Here is an 11,443-nt window from a genome sequence, read left to right as displayed (position 1 = left end):
ATGAGAAGTCACCTCCTCTTAAAAATATCTACATATTCCACTTCTGGGTTAAAGAAAAGTAAATGAATTACAAAATTATAGCAACCGTATGAAACACAAACAAATTTTGAATAATTTTTCAAGGGTGATTTAAGCATACCAATAATTGCCTCACATTCTGGCTTTAGAACCTAACTTTGGGTTAGATGAAACCCCATATATATTTTTAGTGCCTGCCTTAAAGAATCCTGCTAACACTTAAGAAAAAAAAAATTATTGTCATGGACTAATTATAAGTACCTCAGCTTTAAAATCTTAAAGAAGGACGTCAAACACTAGTTTTGGCTATAAACAGGCAAAATACTAAGTCTTCTCACTATTGCACAGAAAACCATTATTAGAGAAAAACATGATACAGATCTACTTATTGAAATTTTAATTTTCTTTTTTGGACCATGCTGCTTTTAATAACAGGACTTGGTAGGTGTTTTTGTTTGTTTGTTTTTAAGAAACAACTCACAGAATGTACACGTTGAAATGAACCATATTTACTGTAGAGCAATCTTGCTTGTCTGTGAATCCAAGTTTTCTGCTAATGTGAAAAACCTTTTGGAAACTCATTTTTGGGAAGGTGTCTAGAATCTGCAGCACACAATTTTAAGGGATGTTGATAATGGCAAGGGAAATCAACTGGCTGCGTTGGTGAGCCACACAAAACACTGAGTTGGCACAGTAGAGGTGAGCTTGTCAGTTCCCACAAAGACAAGAGTATATTAAGTACTCACTGTGTCTGTCTATCCCAATAGACTGTTGGCTGATGGAGTGAGGGTGCCATATTTTGTTAATTTCAGTTTCTTGGCATAGTTCCTGGTACATAGCAGGCATACCATGAATGATTGTTGAATTCCATGTTCTTAATTAAAGTCATGGTTAATAGTCTTAATGACTTAAAATGACTAAAAACTGTTCTCTGGCCATTTGAAAATAAGCATGAGGTGATTTTTTTTTTCCCAAGCTAACGTCTATTTCCATATGGCACATATATTCATAATGTACTACATATTTTGAAAGAATACTGTTTTCTGATATCATGTTTTCTTTGTAATGCAATAGTCTGATAGGAATTGTCTATGATTAATAGTTGGATTCATTTGCCAGCTAAATACCTGGATTCAAATGAATGCTTTAATATTTCAACCCCTAAAAAAATGTAATGAAAAACCCATCATGGGTAATAAGTTGCAATAATGTGCTTGAGAACCTAAAATGGCAGGTTCTCTACGATTTCAGACTTCATTTCTCCTGGATTTGAGTTAGACAGTTAACTAAACTAAGGATGGTATGCATTAGGAAAAATAGATGATAATAATTTTAGTAGATATCATGATCAGCATCAAAACTCAAACCATCACTTTGTTTTATCTTAAAATACTAAAATAATAATATTTTCTAAACAATTGCACCAGAAACCATGGAGTATAATCTGAAGTCTCCTTCTTTTCCTAATTTTTTGTCTTCTTTGATCAGCTTATTTCTTTGTTTTGTCTTAACTCAGCTTTCACTTATTCTCTTATATATTAACTAAAATCATATAACACTTGGAACAAACCTAGATTGCTAGGGCAAAATAACTCAACAAAATTTATTATGAATTGACATTTTAATGATCTTAAAAATGTAAAATTGGCAATCCTAAAAGGTGTTTGTCTTAAATACATGCCCAAGATTTATATTTAAAGAATCAGAATTATTTCCCAGATGTAACCCAGAATTCAAAGTTTTATTACACTGATAAATGTGATTTTCCACTTCAGGAAAGTTCCTTTTTCAAGTCTGTGTTTTATGTGGCTGTTTGTTACTGAGACAAACAGAATGGCTAAATCAATACAAATGGCCCTTGAGGTCTAAAGAGACTATAAGAAAGTGTAGCGTCATTAAACTAAATTACAGACAAACACTTAAGAGGACAAACAAGTATTTTGTTACCATAAGTCCTCATTTTTTTTTATGGTGAGGATGATTGAAAATGTTTACAAAATATGCTTGGTACTGGGAACAAGGCTTCTGTGTGGAGTGCCCCAATAGTTAGGCTTAACTTCATTTCTATGTCTGTTTCAATCAGATGGGAAAGTATAGCCTACAGAGAGGGGGACTCTGTTGGTGTTTTTCTAAGCCCCAATCTCTATCTGGTTTTAGGAAAAATGTAATATAAAGTAACTCAGAAGATCTAAGAATCAGCAGAGAGTAACGGAGACCACCTAGAAGGCATGAGTATAACCTGTTGACTCAATGAAACTTGACCATGGAATGAGCTAGGAGAAGACAGCCACTGGAGGGAGTGAAATGAAATAATACTAGAACACAGGCTCAATCAGGCTTTCCCATCCTTTTCTCTAAGAAAACACTCCCTGCTGCCCAGATTTATGTCACCAATTCCCCTATAGTAGATTAAAACAAAGATTGAGTGATTAAGCTAATATTCTGCAGACTGAATATAGTCCCAAGAGCTAGAACACAGGAGGAAATTATCTTAAAGAACAAACAAACAAAATTTTGTGATAAACTTTCCTGACTGTCCAGTGGTTAAGACTCATTTCTCCCTGTGAGTAGCATGGATTCGATCCCTGGTTGGGGAACTAAGATCCAACATGCCGCACTGCCAAAAAACAAATTAATTAAAAAAAAAAAAAAAACTGTGAGGAAATATCTATTAAAAGAAAAAAGAATAAATTGTCTCTAGAGTATTTTAAACTCAGACTTCCCAGGTGGTGCAGAAGTAAAGAATCTGCCTGCCAATACAGGAGACGCAAGAGACACGGGTTTGATTCCTGGGTCAGGAAATTCCCCTGCAGGAAGGCATGGCAACCCACTCTAGTATTCTTGCCTGGAGAATCCCAAGGACAGAGGAAACTCGTGAGCTACAGTCCCTGGGGTCACAAAGAATCAGACATAACTGAAGCAACTCAGCACAACGCTATAGAGCAGATTGCACTGTTCCTGGAAGAAAAGAGAGGTAGTTTAATTAACCTTTTTGTATGATGTGTTTAAGCTTAATATTAGAAAAAATTACTTGCATCATAGAGTGATTATGGTGTTTGAGGGCCTCCATCCATATAGTTTATGTGAACCATTTTACAGGGGCAAGTTTAAGCCTAAATATGAGATGTTTCAAACAAAAGATTTTAATATGAAAATAATGTTCATCTTACAAATAGACAGGTTTGGGTTATAACGTGAACTCTCTCTGGAACATTCAAATTCTTTATAGCTTTTGTGAAAGATAGTGTTCAGCAAAATATTATGCTCCTTTGCCCATAGTGGCTACTGGAGTTGTAAGTTTGGAGGAATCATTTTATGTATATCCTTGTCAATGCTGGCTGTTATTTTGCCAGATTAAATGGGACTTGAATAGACAGCTTTTGTCTCACTAAATCAAAAGTGTGTTTTATTGGTTGTAAATGACGAGCTATGCTCCTGCAAAGCACCTAAGAGTGGTTTATGACATTTGAGGAAAAAAATTCGTTTCAATGGGATTACTGGAAGTTTGTCTTCAATATAACAATTCTATTCTATGTGAAAAGAAAAAAAAAGATGACATTTAAAGAAACTAAAACAGAGATGAGTTCTTTTTATTTGTCCTTTGACAGCTGTGGTAGAGAGATTGAGTACTCACACATACGAGTTTCTCCTCTCTTTTTAGATTTCTGGAAGGATTAGTTTTTGTTATCTTTGCAGTGGGCTTTCCGAGGTGGCACAGTGGTAAGGAATCCACCTGCCAATGCAGGAGTCACAAGAGACACGGGTTCAATCCTGGGTCAGGAAGAACCCCTGGAGTAGGAAATGGTAACCTGCTCCAATATTCTTGCCTGGAAATTTCCATGGACAGAGGAGTCTAGGGTCCATGGATCACAAAAAGTTGGACAACACTGAGCACTCACACACATCTTTGCACTAGGTATCACTGGGCAACTGATTTTGGTTGAGGAGTTGTGACCATGGGTCACTTCCAGATTAAAGCATTTAATTGTTGATATGAATTCCCCAGTACTCTTTTTCTTGTCTATGACAGTCATGGAAAAAAAAATGTTCTAATGCTAGAAAAACCATTTGAAGGGTCATGGATCAGCAGATCGCTATTTGGAGAAGAGTTGCCTGAGAGAGCTATCTAGATGCACAGGGGACTTAACTCGAGCTAGAGATACACTTCTGTAATTTGGAGTCACAAGATTTCAGAACCACCCCTTATGTAGTAACAAATACCACTTTACATAGCACTTTTTGTTTCATGATATTTCCATGTAGAATCTAATGTAAAAGTATTTCTGTTTTGATACGGTATTTAATTTTCCAAAGCTTGTCAAAAGCTGAGACAAAATTAAATAATAAAAGTGAACAACACGACTAAAGTTAGCCAAATATAGGAGTCTTACCTTGCTGCAACAATTTGGAGGGTTATAAAGATGGTGCCTGAGGGTTATTTCTACAAATATTAGGTTGGCAGCTATCTTTCTCTTAGTGAAAATCTCCTTCTCATTTAAACAGAGCTTTTGTGAGCAGTACACTTTACTATGTCAATATTCTATAGCAGCCAGCATCTCTGATTTACAGGGTTTTATAGTTGGCAGAGGGATTTGAAGAAAAACCCTGAGGGCAATGTTTGTGTGTCTTGTTTCTGGAGGGCAGGAAGTAACAAATACAGCCAAAGGAAACCCATTCCATGCCAGCGATCCTTGGGAATTTTTGCAGAATTTGATTTTTTATGTTCAAGTCACTTTTTAGTACTTTTTAAAATAGAAAATTTTGAAAAATAAATTTTCCTTTCCTGAGAATGACACATTTCTCAAAGAAGAGTTTTTTATAGAATTTTTCTTCATTTGGGAGCATTTACACTTATGATAACTATAGGGAATTTTGGCAAATTACAAAAGCCATGAGAGAGGAACTTTAAATACCAAACTTGCTATTTACTTTGAGTTATTTTGCCTGAAGAAGAAAATATTTTTGGTTGACTCTCTTAATGTCTTGTTAAAAACTTATTTGTTGGGGAGTTCTGAGGTAATGATATAACTGAGAAACTCTAATTAGCATTTTATCTGTATTCTCATCATCTTTTAACTCTTGATCTGTTATCTTTCCCCTTCATCAAGTCTTGTTAGGTGGGAGTAATGACATTCTGAAATTGACTAGGTAAAAGCAGGGACTATTTTTACTTTGTTTTACCATACTTTCCTCAAATGCCTGAGTGTGTGTGTTTACGTATAGAACAGAGACGTGGTGGTGTTGGTTTAGTCACTAAGCGCTGTCTGACTCTTTTGCAACCCCACGGACTGTTCCCCACCAGACTTGACTGTCCATGGGATTCTCCAGGCAAAAGTTGCCGTTTCCTTCTCCAGGGACTCTTCTTGACCCAGGGATTGAGCTTGAATCTCCTGCATTGCTGGTGGGTTCTTTACTGACTGAGTCACCAAGGAAGGCCCAGGATAGAGAAGAGGAACACACATTTTTCAGTCATGTGTTAGGAAGGCAGAATATACCTCCCACAAATTGCCCAAATCCTAGACCTTAGAAATTGTGAGTATATTATGTTACATGGCAAAGGGAAATTATGATTGCTCATGGAATTAGGGTTGGTAGTCCATTGACCTTAAAACGGGAAAGATTGTCCTGGATTTTCTGGATGGTCCAAAGGTATTCACAAAGATCCTCAATAAATTTGTGTTTTAAACCATATGTTTGCAGTAATTTTCTACAAACATAACACAAAACTAATATATCTGTTATTGTGTATTGATTGTCATCTGATTTGCTGTATGATCAGAATAAAAAGATCTGAAAGCCAGTATTATTTAAGTCTTTGAGAAAGTACTGTAAAAATATCACAGTAGTCAGCTGTTCTTAACTTCAACCAACAACCAAAAGAAGAAAAAGAAATAAGACTACAAATGCATTTGAATAAAAGGACATGGGAATTTTATTGGAAATGAGACTCAGTCTCCAGAATGTAAGGATTTGAGGAAACAGAATCAAATTCCTTAAAAAAAAAAAAAAGAATAAGACAGGTGTCTTCTGTACTTGAGTTTGCTTGAATACAATTTTGCCGGGAAACTGAGAAATGAACTAGATTCTCTTGGGACATCCTTCTATACTCCTTTACTCCTCTATACTCTCAAGTCTGCGATTGCAGAATAAATCATAACAAGCCAGTCTCTTGAAAGGTCAAGTTAAAGTTTGACACGGAGTTGGATTGGGTCACCAGCTGAGAGTGTTATTTAACACTGAGGAGATGGTAAACTTGCCAAGCCAATCAGATTCTACTTTGATGTTATGCTTCTTGCTTTGCAGGTTCTGATTTATAGCAGTTTATATTTATTTTCACATGTATTTTCCTTTACTCCCACTTATGAAATTCTTGGAATTGGTACTTCTGCATCCGGCTTAAGCAACACATTAATTCAAGCTAATCTGCAAGCTTCCGCCATCACTTGTTTCCAATTTCAGCTCCATTGTTGTATAAAGTTTCATGCTTACAACACACTAACTGTTAAGAATAACAGCCTCAGTCACCAAGACTAATAAGAGCTTCAAATGACTGACAAACAGTCATGAAAACGACATGCACATTTTAAATTTTATTTTGTGAAGTAGTAACATTTATCTAGGCTTCCTGGGGGGCTCAGTGGTAAAGAATCCACCTGCCAATGCCAGAACCGTAGGTTTGATTCTTGAGGTCATAAGATCCCTGGAGAAAGGATCTCCCTTCCAGGGATTCCAGTGGAACCTTACTCTAGTATTCTTGCCTGGGAAATCCCATAGACGAGGAGCCTGGTGTGCTACACTCTATGAGGTCGCAGAAGAGTGGAACATAACTTAGGGAGTAAAAACAACACTTATGTAAGGTTACATGGGAATTTTTTTTTTCCACCATAGAGGCAATTGTAGTGATTTCACATGCTTAGGAGGGACAATGAAGACATTTTTCTTCAAGATACTAAAAACTGGTGGGGAAAAAAAAAACACTGCAATGTATCCATTCCAGTCTTAAAACCTTATTAGAATAATAAAAACAATGAAAGAACTTTCAGTAAAGTACTAACGTTGTGACAAGTGTTAAGTAATGATAAATAGGATTCTCTATAAAATTTAATTATCTAGCCCTTTGAGACTGTGTTCATTGCTAAGTTAACTAATTGGAATAGATCATAAGAGGTTACTAAACACTTAATCCTGGTTTTCTTCAATGCATAATCTATTTAATTAACATTTGAAAACTTTGGACATTTTAAAGATCAAAATGGTCTCAGAAGTTTTCATAATTAAAATACATATTTTGGTGTTAAAGAAGCAGGAATTTTGATACTTTTAGATTTTTTTCCCCTTCTTAACCAAGGTAGAGAGAAGGAACTGTAATAGAATTAGATGGAGAATCAAAAAATTTTAAATCTTATTGTTACTTTTTCACCAAGGAGTATTATATTGGGCTAATTATCCTATTTCCTGGGCCTCAATTTCCATAAGTATAAAATGAAATATTGGAATAAATTTAGTCATGAAGGAAAAATACTGAGAAGTCTTTTGGATGGGCAACTGGGATACACAGGTAAACAAAATAAGTGTGCAGAATTTATAATTTGTTATCCCTTCCTGTATAAATAGCATTTATCTATCTGTTAGAAATCATTACAAGGTATATTTAAGGCAGCTGAATATTAACAGTTATATGTTCTGTACCTACAAAAATTGGCATTCTAGGATTTCAAAATTTAAGTCCCTATAATAAAAAAAAATCAGAACTTCTTTAAGTATTCTTTAAATATTCCAAGAGTATACAGCTAATGAAATTTTTTAAGAAGCAATTTTAACATAAAGTGATCAAAATGTTTTCAGTAAAAGTCAGAGTTGAAAAAGTAATAGTAGAAAAAGAATTTATTAAGTAAATGCTTTAATGAACAGGACTGCCAAACAACTTTTTATAGTGAATTTCAGAAATACGCATGGATTTTTTAAAATTTATGAGATAAGGTTTGAAGCAAAGAGAAAATTCATTTAAAAAATATTTATCTGAAATTTTTTTTTAAACTGAGAGTGGGAGAAAATAATAGCAAATGAAGAAACAGACAAAGGATTAATCTCAAAAATATACAAGCAACACCTGCAGCTCAATTCCAGAAAAATAAATGACCCAATCAAAAAATGGGGCAAAGAACTAAACAGACATTTCTCCAAAGAAGACATACAGATGGCTAACAAACACATGAAAAGATGCTCAACATCACTCATTATTAGAGAAATGCAAATCAAAACCACAATGAGGTACCATTACACGCCAGTCAGGATGGCTGCTATCCAAAAGTCTACAAGCAATAAATGCTGGAGAGGGTGTGGAGAAAAGGGAACCCTCTTACACTGTTGGTGGGAATGCAAACTAGTACAGCCGCTATGGAAAACAGTGTGGAGATTTCTTAAAAAACTGGAAATAGAACTGCCATATGACCCAGCAATCCCACTTCTGGGCATACACACTGAGGAAACCAGATCTGAAAAAGACACGTGCACCCCAATGTTCATCCTTATTAAATTCTTAAAGAATCTTGATAAGATACTTGTGATTCATCCTATCCCATTCTTTTTTAAAACTTTTTATTGGAGTATAGTTGATTTATAATGTTGCATTAGTTTCAAGTGTGCAAGTATAACTTAAATCACACACACACACACACACACACACACACACACACACATATACATATAGCCACTCTTCTTTCGATTCTCTGCAGCAGTGTTTTTAATAGCCAAGACATGGAAGAACCTAAATGTCCATTGACAGAGGAATGGATAAAAAAGGTGTAGTAAATATTTTATCCCATTCTTGATAGCTCAGTTGTCAACTTCACCTCCAAGTTGCCACTATTGACTATCCTTCCAAGCCATCATCAGGCCCTGATAATTTACCTTGTAAGGAAATGATCTATCAGTCCCATTTCATACCCCCAAAGAGTCTTGTTCCAACCCCTCAGATGCTGTTGGGTCCTGCTTATTAATGTTTCCAGTGTGTATCTGGCTATAATTTTGGCTATTTCCAAATAATTAGAAACATGGGCACTAGTTGAGAAATACACTTTTACTCTTTGGCATCTTCTCTTAGTGATAACTAACATAAGTGAAAGTCACTAAGTCATGTCTGACTGAGTCCCCATGGACTGTAGCTCCCCAGGCTCCTCTGTCCATGGGGAGTCTCCAGGCAAGAATACTGGAGTGGATTGCCATACCCTCCTCCAGGACATCTTCCCACCCAGGGATTGAACCCAGTCTCCCGCTTTGCAGGCAGATTCTTTACCAACTGAGCTACCAGAGAAGCCCTTGATGGTCAATATACTCCTTTGAAATTTTGGAAACTACCTACAATAAATTCTTTAGTTTGCTTTCTGGTGGCTTATATTAGTCAAGACTTTCTTCACTGAGAGTAAGAAATCCACTCAGGAATTTAATACCATATAAAAGGAAAAGTGTTGCCTCAACTAGGAGTTGAAAGGATGATTATCTTCAGGATTAGTTAGATCCAGAGCAGTGATGATATAATCATACTGTCTGCTCATTCTTTGCCTCACTCTTAGTTTCTCAGCATTGCATCTTTTCTGTGCTGGCCTACTTATCTGCTTCCCAGTCACATAGACTAAATTTCTGCATTATAATGATTCCAAGACAATATTCTATAACCTTAAAATCCAAAAGTTATGTTTTCTTTTTTATCTCCAACAGAAATTTGAAGAGAGAAAATCTCCCTTGGGTTTATTCCTATTTTTTATAAAGAAAAGAAGCTATAATACTCTGTGTGGCCCAGTCTAAATAAAATACCCCAACAGTGGTAGAGTCTTACAGTGTCTTGATTGAGGTCCCTATGGAAATTATATGAAATGGAGGAAATAGTTCCAAAGGGAGATGGGAAAGCATTATTAAGAGGAAACAATTATATTTAGAACAGTCCAAACTTCAGACTTTTTCAAAATTATACAATTCTGGCGTGTATCCTTGTAAACTCAAAACAACTATGACAGATATCTGAAAATTTCAGGAAACCACTTAAATTCCAACAAATAAGAAAAGTAGGTATAGACTGCATAACTAATGTAACTAATCCTTTGAAAATGTGCCAAATTTTTATGGTTCTTAAATTAAACAGCAATTACCATAGTTTTTCACATCACATTTGTTTAAGAATAAGTTCACATGTATTAGTGGATCAAAAGTGAGTTTTATGGTTTGTTTTTTTCCTTCCCAACGTTTATTTCTTCTCTTCTAGTACTTCAATTCTCTTCTGGGATACCACTTTTATACAATTTTCAGTCTAAGATTTAATCTTTAACATCTCCTGCCCAAGGTGTCTCAATTCACTGAGAATGAAATTTAAAGCCCTTAAAAATATCTATAGGACTTATAAAACCTTGCCCCAGTACTTCTAACCTCATATTCTCTTTAATCCACTTACTCTACTCCAAGTCACGCTGGCCTTTTCTTATAGTCCTCAAACTTGCTGAGTACACTCCCATCTCAGGGTCTTTGCATGTATTTATCATCTTCCTGGAACACTCACCTCTCCATAGCTCATGGCTTACTTCTTCACATAATTTATTCACTTAACTGTCTTCTTTTCAGGGAGTTCTATATTAGTCTCTTTAAAACAAAGAAATAAAACCTTCTCTATCTCATTAGCAACTCTAATTTTCTTCAGAGCACTTTTTACCAACCGGCATGTTATATTTCTGTTTGTTTATTTTCTCCTTACTCATGGCATGTGAGTTACTTGACAAGAAAGATTTTGTTCAATGCCATGTTTCAGCACCCAGGACAGTACCCGACACATTGCTATTGTACAATAAATAAGTGTTAAGTAAATTTCTAAAGGGAGAAAGAATGGAAGAATGGTCCCATCATTCAGATACAAATGTTGACTTATGATCTAAGTTTATCTGTTCTATCATATCATCATTCCTAGCCAAAGTGATGCTTCAAGAATGGCCATGAAACCTACATCAAACAAGTGATATATACTCACAATAGAGCTGTGTGTGACACTACAGGAAAAACAGCACAAATCAAAGCAATGAGACCCATGAAGACGTCAGCCTGATCAATAGTCCAATACAGGCATGATGAGAAGTATGATGACCTTAGTAATACCTCCTCTTTTTTTTTTCTTATGTCAGTTGGGACTGGCTTTCTTTTTCTTAAAATTGAAAGAATTCTGAAGTCCTTGATATTTTTTTCCAAAAGAAATGTAATGTCTGTATCACAATGATCAATTATAATGCAGTTATATATACACAAATATAATAATTAATTATCAATAATTAATGAGTATTTCAATTTTTGATAGTATAATTTGTTATAAATTTTATATAGTTTGCTAATCTGGAAAAGGATAAAATGTACTGTTTTTAGTATATATGAATTCCAGTCATTTTAGCAT

Source organism: Dama dama, chromosome 8 (genome assembly GCF_033118175.1).
Source record: "Dama dama isolate Ldn47 chromosome 8, ASM3311817v1, whole genome shotgun sequence".
NCBI lineage: Eukaryota > Metazoa > Chordata > Mammalia > Artiodactyla > Cervidae > Dama > Dama dama.
Note: the sequence above shows the minus strand (reverse complement) of the source record.